Here is a 14,430-nt window from a genome sequence, read left to right as displayed (position 1 = left end):
CAACACATTGGAGTATGTTTCTTTGCCCACGCAATATCCACACATTCCTGCCCGTGGAATCATGAAGTTAGAAGGGAACCTAGAGGTCATCTAGTCCAACCTGCCGCTCATGTAGGATCTACAACACAGGATGCAACTACAGCATTCCTGGCAGATGGCTATCCAGTCCCTGCTTAAATTCCTCCAACGACGCCCCCCCCAAACCCATCTGTTCTACTGGTAAACGGCGCTTAACCTTACAACGTTTCTCCTGATGTTCAGCCGAAATCTGCTTCCCCGCACTTTCCACCCACTGGGGCTAATCTCTCCCTTTGGAGCAACAGAAAACAAGTGTGCTCCATCTTCTGTGCAACAGCCCTTCAGATATTTGAGGACTGCTATCGTGCCTCCCCTTAACCTTCTCTTCTTCAGGCTAAACGTACACAACTCTTTCAAGCGTTCCTTACGGGTTTCCACATCCCCTCACCATTCTGGTCGTGCTCCAGTTTGTCTACATCCTTCTTAAAATGTACATCCCTGATCAATAAGCGCTCCACATTTCCTTGAAAGCCTCCAGTGGATCTGCAACCTCCCCTTGTTTTCCTTTTTCTTTTTGGAAAAAAACTTCCTCAAGTGTCTGTCTGTCTATCTGCCTATGGCGGATTTCATATATGCCAGCAGAGGACCGCAACACAGCCTCTGCATTGACTGCTGCTTGCGCAGAAGGAATGCCATATTGCCGGCCTTCGGTGATTTAAAAGTAAACAAAGCTGCATGAATCACCATCATCATAAACACGATCACATGGCTGGCTGCAGAACCCTGAAATTAAGTAAATTACCGAAAACGGGAAGAGTTGGCAATAGCGTTAAACTGCAGAGGGAGGAGGAGGAGAAAAGCGTGCACTGCTGCCTTGCATGAGAACCCCCTGCAAGGGCTTGCAGTAGCATTGCACGCATTTCCGATGTGTGGTTCCGCATCCTTTGAGCAGCTCGCACGCTGCCCACAGCCGAGCATTGCACAAGCGGCATCACGTTTAGCCTCTTGGCTGCTCTTCCTTCGAGCCTGTTCTTTGTGCCTAGTGGGTTGGATCCAGACTAGGGCTGATTCATCGTTTTTATTGTGCATAAATTTGCACATGAGCAACCAAAACCCCTGAAGGGAAAAAAGTCTTTGGGTTTGAGCTGGTGTTAAAAAGTCTTTGGGTTTTTAAAAGACTTTGGGATGTTAAAGTCTTTAGGGTGTTAAAAGTCTTTGGGTTTGAGATGGTGTTAAAAAGTCTTTGGGTTTTTAAAAGTCTTTGGGATGTTAAAGTCTTTGGGGTGTTAAAGTCTTTGAGTTTGAGCTGGTGTTAAAAAGTCTTTGGGTTTTTAAAAGTTTTTGGGATGTTAAAGGCTTTGGGGTGTTAAAAGTCTTTGGGGTGTTAAAGTCTTTGGGATGTTAAAAGTCTTTGAGTTTGAGCTGGTGTTAAAAAGTCTTTGGGTTTTTAAAAGTCTTTGGGGTGTTAAAAGTCTTTGGGTTTGAGCTGGTGCTAAAAAGTCTTTGGGTTTTTAAAAGTCTTTGGGGTGTTAAAGTCTTTGGGGTGTTAAAAGTCTTTGGGTTTGAGCTGGTGTTAAAAAGTATTTGGGTTTTTAAGAGTCTTTGGGATGTTAAAGTCTTTGAGGTGTTAAAAGTCTTTGGGATGTTAAAGTCTTTGGAGTTTTAAAAGTCTTTGGGTTTGAGCTGGTGTTAAAAAGTCTTTGGGATGTTAAAGTCTTTGGGGTGTTAAAGGTCTTTGGGTTTTAGCACATGTTACGCTAACTCAGACGCGGCATGCCCTCCTGTGTGGCAGGAAAAAAGGATCCCCTCGCCTCAGGAGGAGTCGGGCCACAATGGAATCAGGGGCAAAGGATGTGTTCCAAAACCAGGCTGGGATTCAGCTTATGAAGCAGGGCGGCGGACAGAGCTCCAAAGGGCGAGAGACAAATGATGCGGTCTTAAGATGGGCCAAATTCTGGAGTAGGCAGACCAAGGGGATGGGGTGAGGCAAGGCAGAGGAGTATGTTTAGCTCAGGGGTGGGCAACGTGTGCCCACAAATGTTTTGGCCTGCAACCCTCACCAGCCCTAGCCAGCCTGGTGAAGGATCATGGGAGTTGTAGGCCAACACATCTGGAGGGACACGATTTGCCCGCCCCTGGCTTGCGCGCCTTCTCTCACAGAGAAAGGACTTGCTTGGACTGAGGAGCCAACCCTAAGAGAGTTCTTTACAGCAGGGCACCTATTGGCTCCCCAGGTCACCTGATTCCTTCTTCTGGATTGGCAGATTGGCTGCAATTTTCCTTCCAGCCACTTCGGGGGGGCGGGGGGCACAGCAAGACTCAAGGCAGCACAGTGGAGGCAGGTGACTCCGATGTCAGTGGGGCAGTGAATCCGCTCTGGGTTTCAGTCAGAACCAGTCAGAACTCTAAAGGAGCTCTCCAAAGCGCGGGACCCACCAGCCCCCACTGGGCCAGCCTGTGTCTCGACCTGTAAGCGATAGTATTAAAAATAATTAACTTTAAACACACAACCACCACCCTGCTTTCCTATTAATCGGAGGCACCTTTTAAATCAAGGATGGGGAAAGTGTAGTTCTCCATATGATGTTGGACCACAGTTCCCATCATCCCTCAACATTGCCTGTGCTGGCTAGGACTGATGGGAATTGCAGTCCGCCAACCTCTGGAAGCCAGCCCTGTTTTAAATTAATCCATTTGTAATCAATTAATCTGTATTAAAAATAGCCCTATTGATGAATTGAGCAAACAGCATTCCTGTTTTCGTGGTGGCTTTTAATCTAGTTTTGCTATTGATCATTTTCTTCCTTTCTTTGGTGTTTATTGTTGTTAGGGGTTTTGTTTTTTGCTTTTATGATACATTAGCCTCCTCCTACAATTTTTCTGTTATGAGGTGGAGTCTATAGCCTCTGCCTTGACCCGATAGTTTTCTGTGCGCAGCTGCAGGGAGGAAATGGAACTGAAGAGCAATCAAATGGGCAAGCCCCTTCCTGAAATCTAAAACAGGTCAGTCCAGGCCCAGGCTGAAGACCTCAGAGAGAAGGAGACCATATTCTGGGGTCCCTTTTCTCAGAGGAATGGAATGATGGCTGCCTTTGACAGTTGAACAGCACAATCCTATGCATGCCTACTTGGAAGTAAGTCCCATCACTTTCAGTGAGGCGTACTGCCAGGTAAATGGTTATAGGATTGCAGCCTAAGACATTTAGAAGTGACGGAGAGTGTTGATAACCTAGAGGGCCCTGTGGGAGGGTTGTAACTCACCTTCAAGGGCTCCCAGAAGAGTCATGCTGCAGGCGTCTGGATTTGAGAACCCAAACCCAGTGACATAGCTCACAGATGTGGTTGCCAGCTGCCTCCTTGGATGCCTCTGCAGGAGACACTGGAGGAACTGGATCTCAGGGACTGTTCTGTTCTGAGGATTTCTACGCTCCATTCCCGGCAGCGTTGGTTACAGGGACCAGAAATGATGGGTGTTTACCACTTTGCCCTGAAGAAGCTCAGATATGAGACTAAATTATGCAAGCAGATAAAATCTCTGCTATTTTTTCTTGGTTTGTTTTGCATCCCCGTGCATACTTGACGCTGAGCTGAAAATGGGAGGCTTTTAAGGGAGGGGTTTTCCCCCTTAGGATCATAGGAAGCTGCCTTATACCAGACAATGACCGGTTCAGACCTCAGAACAACTCAGGGCGACGGGCTAGTACCCTGGGGAGCGAATGAGATTCTGGTTCCTCCTGCCTGATCCTGGGTTGTTAAACATGACGTACATTTCTGGGCTGTGGGGAGAGAGACAACCCAGAGCTGGAACCCATGGTTAAACCCTGGGTTGTTTATCTCCAGTGGGAGCAATTGGGTCTTTCCATCCCCTGCTACCTGGTCCTTTTTTAACTGGAGATGTCAAGAATTGAAACTAGGATCTTTTGCATGCAGAGCACGTGTTCTACCACTGATCTATGGATCCATGATAGCACAAGGAGAGTAATTGGGGGCAGGGAATAAGGGAATGCGCATCAGCAAGAGGGCATGACAGGAGGCTGCATCCTCTACAACTTTTACACGTGAAAATAGGGACTCACACAGACCTGTCCTCATAGAAGCCTTGCGCTTTAGGGAGGGGCTGTCGTTCAGTGGTGGAGCTTTGCATAGAGAAGACCCCAGCTTCAATCCCAGCGCTTCCATGTAGGGCTGGGAAAGAATCCTGCCTGAAACCTGGGAGAGACGCTGCCAGTCAGTCCAGGCAAGGAACTCGAAGGGCCAACGGTCTTCCTCTGTTCCTACGTCTAGCATCTGACGCTAGCTACAGTTTAACGTGGCCTTTCCCCAGAACAGGGACAAAACTGGGACAGTGATTAATCAGGGGCAGCTGGAGCTGTGAGAGTGCATACGCAGCCAAGCTCTCCAGCTTTCCACTTGTAGATTGAAGTATTTCTGATGAATTTGGCCCTTGATTCTAGTCCAGGAGGTCCTGATTTCTATGCTAACCCATCCTGGGTCTTCTGCAGTGTGGTCTCGCTTTATTAGTGTCTGGAAACTGGAGACGGTTAAAAACTCTCTGTGTTTTCTCTAGCACCAACCTGTCTATTTTTATTTCTGTCTCCCTTCTAATGTCCTTCCTCTTTCCATTCTGAGTCGCCTCGGAATATTAGTCCCTGCACTCGAGCTTCCCAGCAGAACAGAGAGAACGAAGGAGCCCATTTTGTTCCCATCTGACTTCCCCTGGCTGCTGTTGCAGTCTTTGGACTGGTGTTGCGGGGCTAGGAATGTTGGAAAAATCCACAACGGAACCAAATTAATTCGAATTTTTATGAATCCAAACTGCGGATGCTGCTGTGGACCGGCTTTTCCTGAGTCACACGGATTCCGCAGGCTTGCAAACCATTTTTCTAACTTTCTCGAATTTTGCGTGAATTTCATAATAGAAAAATATGCAATGAAAAAAAAACAGCCAAAATGCGCATTTCCCCCATAAGCTAAAGTGTAAGAATGCTCATTTAGGAGTTTTTGCGTATTTGTGCAAATGTAAATTTGTGCAAATTTGGAAACGAAAAAAATACAATTCCATCCATCGAAAGGCGCCTGACAATTCATAAAACACAGACAGAATGGATTTTATACAATTCATATATCCCTATGCGTGGCTAACGTGTTCTGATGTAACAAATCCACAGGGATCGTTCCAGAAGCACTCGTGTATATGTGAGCATTGCAATGCGCCATATGGAGCCAGTGTAGAGTAGTGGTTGAAGTGTCAGACCTGGAAGAACTGGGTTCAGATCCCTGCTCAGATGTGAAGCTCACTGGGTGACCTTGGCTGGGTGACATCATCTTTTTACATTGTTGTCGTTCAGTCGTGTCCGACTCTTCGTGACCCCATGGACCATAGCACGCCAGGCCTTCCTGTCCTCCGCTCTCTCCCGGAGCGTGCTCAAGTTCATATTTATTGCATCGGTGATGCTATCTAGCCATCTCATCCTCTGCCGTCCCCTTCTCCTTTTGCCTTCAGTCTTTCCCAGCATCAGGGTCTTTTCCAGAAAGTTTTCTCTTCGCATTAGGTGGCCAAAATATTTGAGCTTCAGCTTCAGTATCTGTCCTTCCAATGAGCACTCAGGGTTGATTTCTTTTTACATAACCTACCTCAAAAGGGTGTTGGGAGGGGGAAGAATCTGAAGCACTGCCCTGAATTCCTTGGAGACAGCCATGTTAGAAATGTAACAGACCGATAACATAATTATAAGAGGAGGGGCATAGGATCAGAAGGGGACTCGTGTCACCTAGCCATTGCTCTCCATTGGTTTTCTTCCAAGAACCATGTGCTTTTTCTTTTTTATCTTAATGAACACACCTAATGATGTTAGGAGCCAGGATGCCTGTGTGATGATGTTACAACGTGGGAGCCAGGCTGCATGACGACATTAGAAAACAAGAGCCAGGTTGCATGCATGGCGACGTTTGGAACCAGGAGCAAGGCTGCAGGGGCAGTGAGAGGCGTAAATGGCAGCTGTGTCCTCCTTCGCTGTTTTCAGAAATTGGCAGCAACTGAAGCCAATTTAGGCTGTTTCTGCCTTGCCGCCAATGCCTAGAGGCACTGTGGTGGAGAGAGGCTGTCTTTTAAAATCCTGTATACTAAGAGCGAACCTCTCAAAGTCAAAGTGCAGATCCTCATGTATCTCAAACAGCACCATCCACACACAAGAAGGAAGGTGGCAGCAGGCTTGGGGGAACGCCGAGGTTTGCAGAAGTTCAAAAAATCTTTAAGGGGCGGGGGACTGGGGGGGGGGATCCCAAAGACAGCCGAGTGAGGACTGGGCACTCAGAGGGCATTGCTTTAGGATGTTTACCCTTGAAACGACCCCGTATGGTAGCTCTTCTTCCCTCGATGGAATTATGAATTGGTTCTGTAGTTCTGGTCTCCCATCCAGGTTCAGAGAACATGGCCAAGGCTGCACGTTTTCCATAAAGCCCCTTCTTGGCTTTTGTACTGCCGTTGTAAATTTGAGCCAGTCTATAGGACCTACATTTGTCGCGATTCCACAACTGATCTCTTACTTGGACAAAATCGTCTGCCTCTGCTATCCCCACCTGTAAATCTGATAAGAATTGTCCCCTGGTAGCTGGAAAAATGATAGAGAGAAAGAGGGTACCATATAGCAAATAATGGCAGATATCTTCCAAGAGTCTTTAATCTGTCTCTAAAATTCTAATTGGAATTAAGAATCAATATTTGCGTTCTCCAATTTGATCCTGATTTATACCATCGGAGGCAAGCCAACAGAGCAACAAAGGCTTCCTATAAGTAGTTTGGGGGCATATTTGTTTATAATACGTTCCAGCACATAAGCTTTAGATTAAAACCATTCATCAAGGGCAAGGCTGGGATGCAAGAGGTCAGAGGTCGCAGGCTGCGCTAATGAATCTTGGTGCCATGTTCTGAGCACACAGATGGAGTGGAAAAGCTTTCCCTTTGTAAATCCTGAAGTCTCGCCAGGAATGAGGTATCATCCCTTAACATGTCTTCGATTTACCTTTATAATGGGTGTGGTTGACAAGTTGGTTGAAGGATGAAACTTCCCCCAGCGTACCTTCTGTGGATGCTTATCGATGTAGCAGAGCTGACACACCTGGGCAGTGTGGTGTAGTGGTGAGAGTGTTGGACTGGGAGTCGAGAGATCTGAGTTCTAGTCCCCACTCAGCCATGGAAGCTCACTGGGTGACTTTGGGCCAGTCACTGCCTCTCAGCCCAAACTACCTCACAGGGTTGTTGTTGTGATGATAAAATGGAGAGGAGGAGGATTATGTACACGGCGTTGGGTTCCTTAAAGAGGAAAAAAGGCAGGATATAAATGTAATAAATAATATTGAAGAATGACTGATAGATTGATTGATAAACCATTTCTATACTGCCTTTCGGCTCCAAAAGCAACTTCAAGGATGATTTACACCAGTGAAATCTTGCTACAGTTTAAAAGGCCATTTAAAGCCAAAATAAAACAGATAAAAGCAAAGCACACGAAAAGCCTTGCAGAGGACAAATATCTTCACTGCCCACCTAAAGGACAACAGAAAGGGGGTGAATCTAAACTCCTCTGGAAGGTAGTTCCACTGTCATGGAGCTGCCACTAAAAAGGCCCTGTCCCACGTCCCAACCAACTGCGCCTTCCTTGGTGGCGGGAACATAGATCAGGGTCTTGAAAGACGACTGTAACTAATGGCAGTTTCATGCTGGAAAACAGCCCTTCAGGTTTCTGGGTGCTGAACCTTGTCCAGCTCTGAGAAGAGCTGTCTAAAGGTGCCTTGGGATTTTTTATTCAGATTGGTCATTTGTGTCAAGGAAAATGTTTGCACAGCTTCCATTGGTCTAGTAAGCATGTCTTTGGTTTAACTTCACTTGCTTGGCTTTCTGTATTTGGCTCAGTTCAGAAGTAACGATCTTGATCCATTTGATCCAGAGGAGAGCAACTTGCCGCCCTCCAGGCGTTGTTGGACTGCAACTGCCATAAGCCCCAGCCAGCATAGCCAATGGTCAAGGATGATGGGAATTGTCCAGCAACAACTGGAGGGCCAAAGGTTGCCCGTAAGTGGATTAAGCCATCATTTATTGGACTGAGAAGGTGTGTTGTGCTTCTGGGCTCATTCCTCCTGCCTCTTGCTCACCATAATGCAAGATGTGTGGTTTTTGTTAAATCACGGTTTCCTGGTACATCTGTTACAAATCAGGATATGAAATGAGGATGAACCATGGTTTATTGGTCTGAGATCACGACATCAGAACTGGTCCTTTGTGTATGTAACATGGTATCTCCCTCACACACTGAAATTTAGCATGCATGTTCAGGGCGCATTTCTACATTTCAGGTTCAAACACCAGCGCCATCTGCCCCGGTTCTCTGGCTGTTGAACCAAAGCTGGTAACCCAGGGAAGGAAACTTGACAGATGTGTGTGTGTGAAGAATCTTGCGACAGAAACATTTGGAGAGTTTTAGCAGCTTTTGCAAGCGTGGAAGAGTGATGATAAATGTATCATTTAAAAGCAATTAGCACAGATGCTTAGGAGGTGGAAGTCCTGTTTGTTTTATAACCAGTCAGGCTGTGCAAGATGGGATGGGGGTTTCTGGTATCTTCCTGAATGCTGAGGCGCACATCATGGCTAGGGATGCTTGAAGGTTCCGTTCGGTCCACATTGTTAAGCGAACCGACCTGATTTGCGTTTCCTGGACTACTATACAAATCGGAGCACGGTTACCTGGTTTTCGCACTTCCCTGAATTTTGAGATGCAGTTCTCAGCTCAAAAACTGTGCCAAAATACATATGAAAAGGTATATTTTATGATAAAAGGCATACAAAAATACATGTTTGTGTGTGTGGGGGGGATACATTCATATTTAAATGTACATTTTCATGCACTTAAAAAAAAACAGTCCCAGATTTATGTAGAAGCAGGACCGAACAGAGTTACAGACACACAGAACAAAAATATTCTGATCTGTCCATCCCTAACCATGACGTTCCCTGCAGGACAGAGATGGGCAATGGTGGTTTTGTCATATTGGATTAAAGACTCAGGATACTGGGCTACGTAGACCCTTGGTCTGATGCAGTTGAGCTGTGAATGTTCTATTAATCCATCTTTGATTGACCTCCTCTGTGAATCTGTCCAACCCTCTTAAAGCCATTTAGTTGCTTCCTTTGCTGGCCCTGCAAACGTGTCTCTTCCACCGCAGGATCTAACTCTTAGATTAACGTTTTTAAGCAGCCTAACCATCGCTGGCTGTTCCTTTGGCCAACGCAGCCTCTGGTTCATCAAGCAAGAGCCAATTCCCTTCAAGGCCAGCAGGCTCTGGCACAGCGCATCAAGCAAACCGTTCCTGGATGGAATATTTTTAGCTCAGCCATCAGCCTTCCTCGCCTGTTCCTCTTCCTCCTCCCGAACCCACACGATGGGCAGACTTCATTTTTAGGGCTGTCACGTTTAGCTGATCAATCTGTTAGATCAAATCAATGAAAAACAATCTTTTGATTGACTAAAAGCAACTGAAGAATTGGGCAAGCATATTGTTTAGTTCTCAGTGAACATTTCGTTTTATTGTTATTTCTTTTAATGTATCAATACAGTTTTCTAGAATTCAGCTCCAAAGAACAGAAACGTTTCTGAAATATAACAGTTCAGAGAAGACAAAGATAAAAGAGATACAAACATTCAAAACCAATCTATAGTTTAAATAATGAAGCTGTGTTATCCATGTCTTAGCCTGCAATCCTATACACACCTAAATAGGCCCCTTTCAGCTCAGCGGGGCCTATTTCTGAGTAAACCTTTTCCATCCATTTGAATTCTGTTTGTTCATTCGTTTTCCCATCGATTTTAATGGAAGCCCCTGCCAGTCTTCTGCTGCCTGTAACTTTGGTGTTTTCTTTCCAAATGGCATAATATTTGCAGAGTTTCTACCACTACCATCACACGCCTCAGGGCATCAGACCTACCAGATTTCAGATCAATAACAGAAAGATCCCCATTTCATAGAGGATTTAAAAAGATGGGCAGACATACCGCTTAACTGCTAGATAAACTAGGTAGAGCTTTTCATTCTGTCAGTGTCATAGAATCGTAGAGATGGAAGCAGTGGAGGCTGGTGGCTCCGATGTCAGTGGGGCAGTGAATCCACTCCGGGTCTCAGTCAGAACTCTAAAGGAGCTACCCCAGGTGTGAAGCTGTTCAGGGGTATCAAATGTGCAAAGCACCTTGGATAGGTCCTTTAGACTTCTGACTGGTTCTGACTGAAACCTGGAACAGATTCACACACACCCCCACTGACCTTGGAGTCACCAGCCTCCACTGGTTGGAAGGGTCCTTAGAGGGCATCTAGTCCACCCACTGCTCAATGCAGGATATGCATTGAGCAGCATCCCTGACAGATGGCCATCCAGCTTCTACTGAGAGAGCCCACCACCTCCTGAGGCAGACAGTTCCACTGTCAATTGGCTTTTACCTATAGGATGTTTCTCCTAATGTTTAGCCAGAATCTTCTTCCCTGCAGTTTCCTCCCGTTGGTTCCAATCTTGCCCTCTGGAGCAACGGAGAACAAGTCTGCTCCATCTTCGGCATGGCAGCCCTTCAGATCTTGTGTCTCCCCTTAATCTTTTCTTCTCCAGGCTAAACAGACCCGGTTCTTTCAACCATTCCTGATGGGACTTGGTTTCCAAACCTTTGCCATTATTACATTGCATGCGCTTTTTAACTTCTTGTGAACTTTCTGTGAATCCTACATAGACTTCTAGCCTATTTTCCCAATGCAAAGCAGTCAAAAAAATGAACAAACCAAGACGTTTCCTTTTCATTCCCCATTCATTCTCATTATATGATCAAATAGGGATTTGTTCAGTTTGTTTTTCCATTTGTTTTTAAAACAATGTGTGGACAGATGGGCCTTAGTTCTGATCCATCAGGTCTCCTCCTGCGTTCCTGCGATGAACATAATCTCGCTTACAACTTCATTGATACTGCTATAGAAATTAAGACAACGCCCCAGACTGACATGTAGGAAAGGAAGAAACCAGTGGAAAAGGAACAGGGCAACATCAGGAGAAATTACAGCATTCAGATGAAATCGGCGGTTTACCAACGGAAGGGGCGCGTAAGTGCAAACATGCTCTGAGTTTCTCCAGTTGCATGGCATCAAATTAGATCTTTTTTTTCTTTTTCTTTTTTGCATACCTTTAAAAATATTTAATGACTCATTCCAGAGCATGTAGGCTAGGATAAAATAGCAGCTGCTATAAATCCCCCTTAATTATAGAAGCTCATAAGGGCTGCTCAATGGGTTTTAGTCAATCCTTCTGGGGAGAAACATTGAGAACTTCTGCAAGTAGTCAGCTGTATGTGAGGGGGAAAATCCCAGTGAGCTGGCCTTTAAAAGAAATCTACAGAAGGCATCAATTAAAAAAGAAAGTTTTCCCTAATTCTAAGGGCTTATTTTTCTTCCTGCTACTTAAAAAAAAGGGAGTTTTAGAGCTATTCTGTCAGGAAAGAGCAGATGGGCACCTCCTCCTCCTCCTTTTGAGGAACAAAAACATTTGTGATCTAAAGAAAACGGAAGTGTTTTGGAGCGCCTGTTTATAAAGCACATGCTCTCCTGGTAGGACAGGCCGGGTTGCCCCGCGTGGAACAACGGTAGCGTTCTTGTGCAGCCTTGGTTGGTTTTCAGTTGAGCTGGTGTCAGAAAACTGCCTGGCTGGTTGTGTTCCTGTAAAGCGCTCCATCGTGTGGAAGGGTGGGATGTGACACACGCAAGCTCACTCCAGAGACCACAGCTATGGCTTGACCCAAGAAATCTGGGACATCCAGAGCTATTGGCCAGGCAGCAAACACCCACGTCACAGCTACAGATGTTGCCAATAGTCTTATTTCCAGGCTGAGAAATATAAGTCTGGCGGGGGGGGGGGTTGCCATGCATTAAAGGGCAAGCATTATGACTTGCACACCCCAGATTCTGTCCCGGCTCCGCTATTAATTGTGAACACGGGTGGTTAGGTAGGTATTCAGACCGCATTGTATCCCTGATTGGCAGGAGATGGGGTCTGAGCAGAATTGGCTTGGATGAAGCTGAGGTTTTCCCAGTTTGCGGGGGGTGGGGATCGCTTGACTTAATCCGAGCCAATCCGATTCGCAAAAGGCCACCCATCGCTGCTGACCCTGGATGTGGCCACCTCAGCCTCTGGGCTAGTGCTGGCCAGGTGAGGCATCTTCTGGGTGAGCCCAAGACTCTCAAAGGGCCCACAGCCACAAACAGGGCTGCCATTTTCACTTAGCACAGAGCGCCCAAGACAAGAACATGAGGTTTGCACGCCCTGCCAATTCCAGGTTAAAGCAGCTCATAGAGCAGCCCAGAATTCCCCAGCCAGCATTGCTGGCTGGGGGATTCTGAGAGGTGTAACCCAACACATCTGGCCGGCGCCAAATTGGGGAAAGCTACCAAAGAGGATTCCATCCTCGAAGATCCAGAGCCAGCGCCTTTGAATTGTGCCCCAAATGTATGTGTTCAAATTCCACTAGGCACTTGAATAATATCATTAGGGTTTTTGTTAATTCTGTAGCTTTCCTTTGTTCTAAGCATTCAGCTTTCCTTTTCAGTCCTTTGTTTTTCCATTTTATCAAGCTGCTTTCCCCCCGTTTCTGTTTCTTTCTCCATGGTGTTGCTGTCCGATTCTGTCTACTGCCACTTTAACTAGGTGCTGATTCGATTTTGCTGTGTTGCTTTTAAAAATCTTATTCTGTTTCATCTGTCAGGCGTTGTGGGCCATGTATTTCTGAAAAACGGTATGCCCATTTTACAAAAGGACAAAATAAAAACAAACACGCTCTAAAATCAGATGTGAGGAATTCAAGATGTTTGTTCCGTGTGCTGTCCATTTGGGTTTTTTTCATTTCGAAGATGGACTGGAAGGGGAAGGCGTTGGATAGAGGCAAAATGTTTGTTTGACCAGTGGTGAATGTTGGCATCCAAATTGTCAGTCAACCAAGGGACAGGTCTCAACGTGCTCCCTGCGAAATAGCAATCTTCTCCATCTAACATAAGAATTGACTTGTGGAAAACTCTTTGCCCGATGCATCTTTGATTATTCTTTGTTCCTGGTGCTGCTTTGAACAGTTTACAGGGCCCCCAACCTTTTTGGATGGGTGGGCACATTTCGAATTGCGAGAGTATTGTGGGCACTCTCACATCATGGCTTCTATGGCAGGGCTTGGCCATTCATAAAATGGCTGCCATGGTGGGCAGGGCTGGTCACAATACACTCATTTTCTGGAAAGCAAACTGGTGAGGTTAAAAGAAAATAGCTTGTCCAAGTAGGGATGTGGGAGAGAGCCACAATGGAACCAAATGAGTTTGGATTTTCATGAATCCAACCTATGGATTCCACAGCTGACCAGCTTTTCCCCTGTTGGGTGAATTCCGCAGACCAGTTTTGTAACTGTCCTGAATTTTGAACAAATTTTGTTGTTGAAAAATACACAAAATTAAGAAACCTGGGCAAGAATGCACATTTCCCCCATAGGCTAAAGTGTGCAACACGCATTTGGGGGGAGTGCACAAATTTGCAAGTGCGCAAATTCGGAAACAAAAGATCCAATTGTGTTGATGGGCAGACGATGGGATGAAAAGAACCTGACAATCCGCGAAACACAGACGGAATGGATTTCACACAAGCCATACATCCCTGTGTCAAGAACGTCAGTACACGGCAGAGGTGGGGATGGCGCTCCAAAACATAAAACCACTCTTTTGATCCCTAACAGAGGTAATGCTGGATGGCAGCACTTCACTTCGTCGTATGCGAGAAATAAATGTATTTATTGCTTAAATTTTAAGAAATAAAATAAAAATCAGGAGGGGCGGGGAGCCTGGTGGGTGCCCAGAGAGGGGTCTGTGGGCATATTGGAGACCACAGGTTTGGCGATGGGTAGCTCTATGGACAGCACACTTGGGACATGTCATTTTGCTTTGCATCTCCCCTATGGTGGGAGGTTCCAACAGCTGGGATTGTTCAGCTTGGAGAGGAGGAGAGTAAGGGGAGACATGATAGAGGTGTACACAATCATGCATGGTGTGAGAATGTGGATAGGGAGACATTTTTCTCCCTCTCTCATAATACTAGAACCCAGTGGGGTCACCCTGTGAAGCTGATGGGTGGGAGATTCAGGACAGATCAAAGGAAGGGCTGCTTCACACAGCGCAGAGTGAAGCTATGGAATTCACTTCCATAAGATGTAGTGATGGCCACCAATTTGGATGGCTTTCAAAGAGGGTTGGACAACTTCCTGGAGGAGAAGGCTATCAATGGCTACTAGTCCTGATGGCTGTATGCTACCACCAGTATCAGATGCAGTATGCTTAGGTGCACCAGTTGCTGGGGAACAT

The sequence above is a fragment of the Heloderma suspectum genome, chromosome 16, assembly GCF_057233095.1.
Source record: "Heloderma suspectum isolate Gila_16-S chromosome 16, 16-S_ref, whole genome shotgun sequence".
Taxonomy (NCBI): domain Eukaryota; kingdom Metazoa; phylum Chordata; class Lepidosauria; order Squamata; family Helodermatidae; genus Heloderma; species Heloderma suspectum.
The sequence above is the reverse complement of the archived record's forward strand: the minus strand, read 5'-3'. Positions refer to the sequence as shown.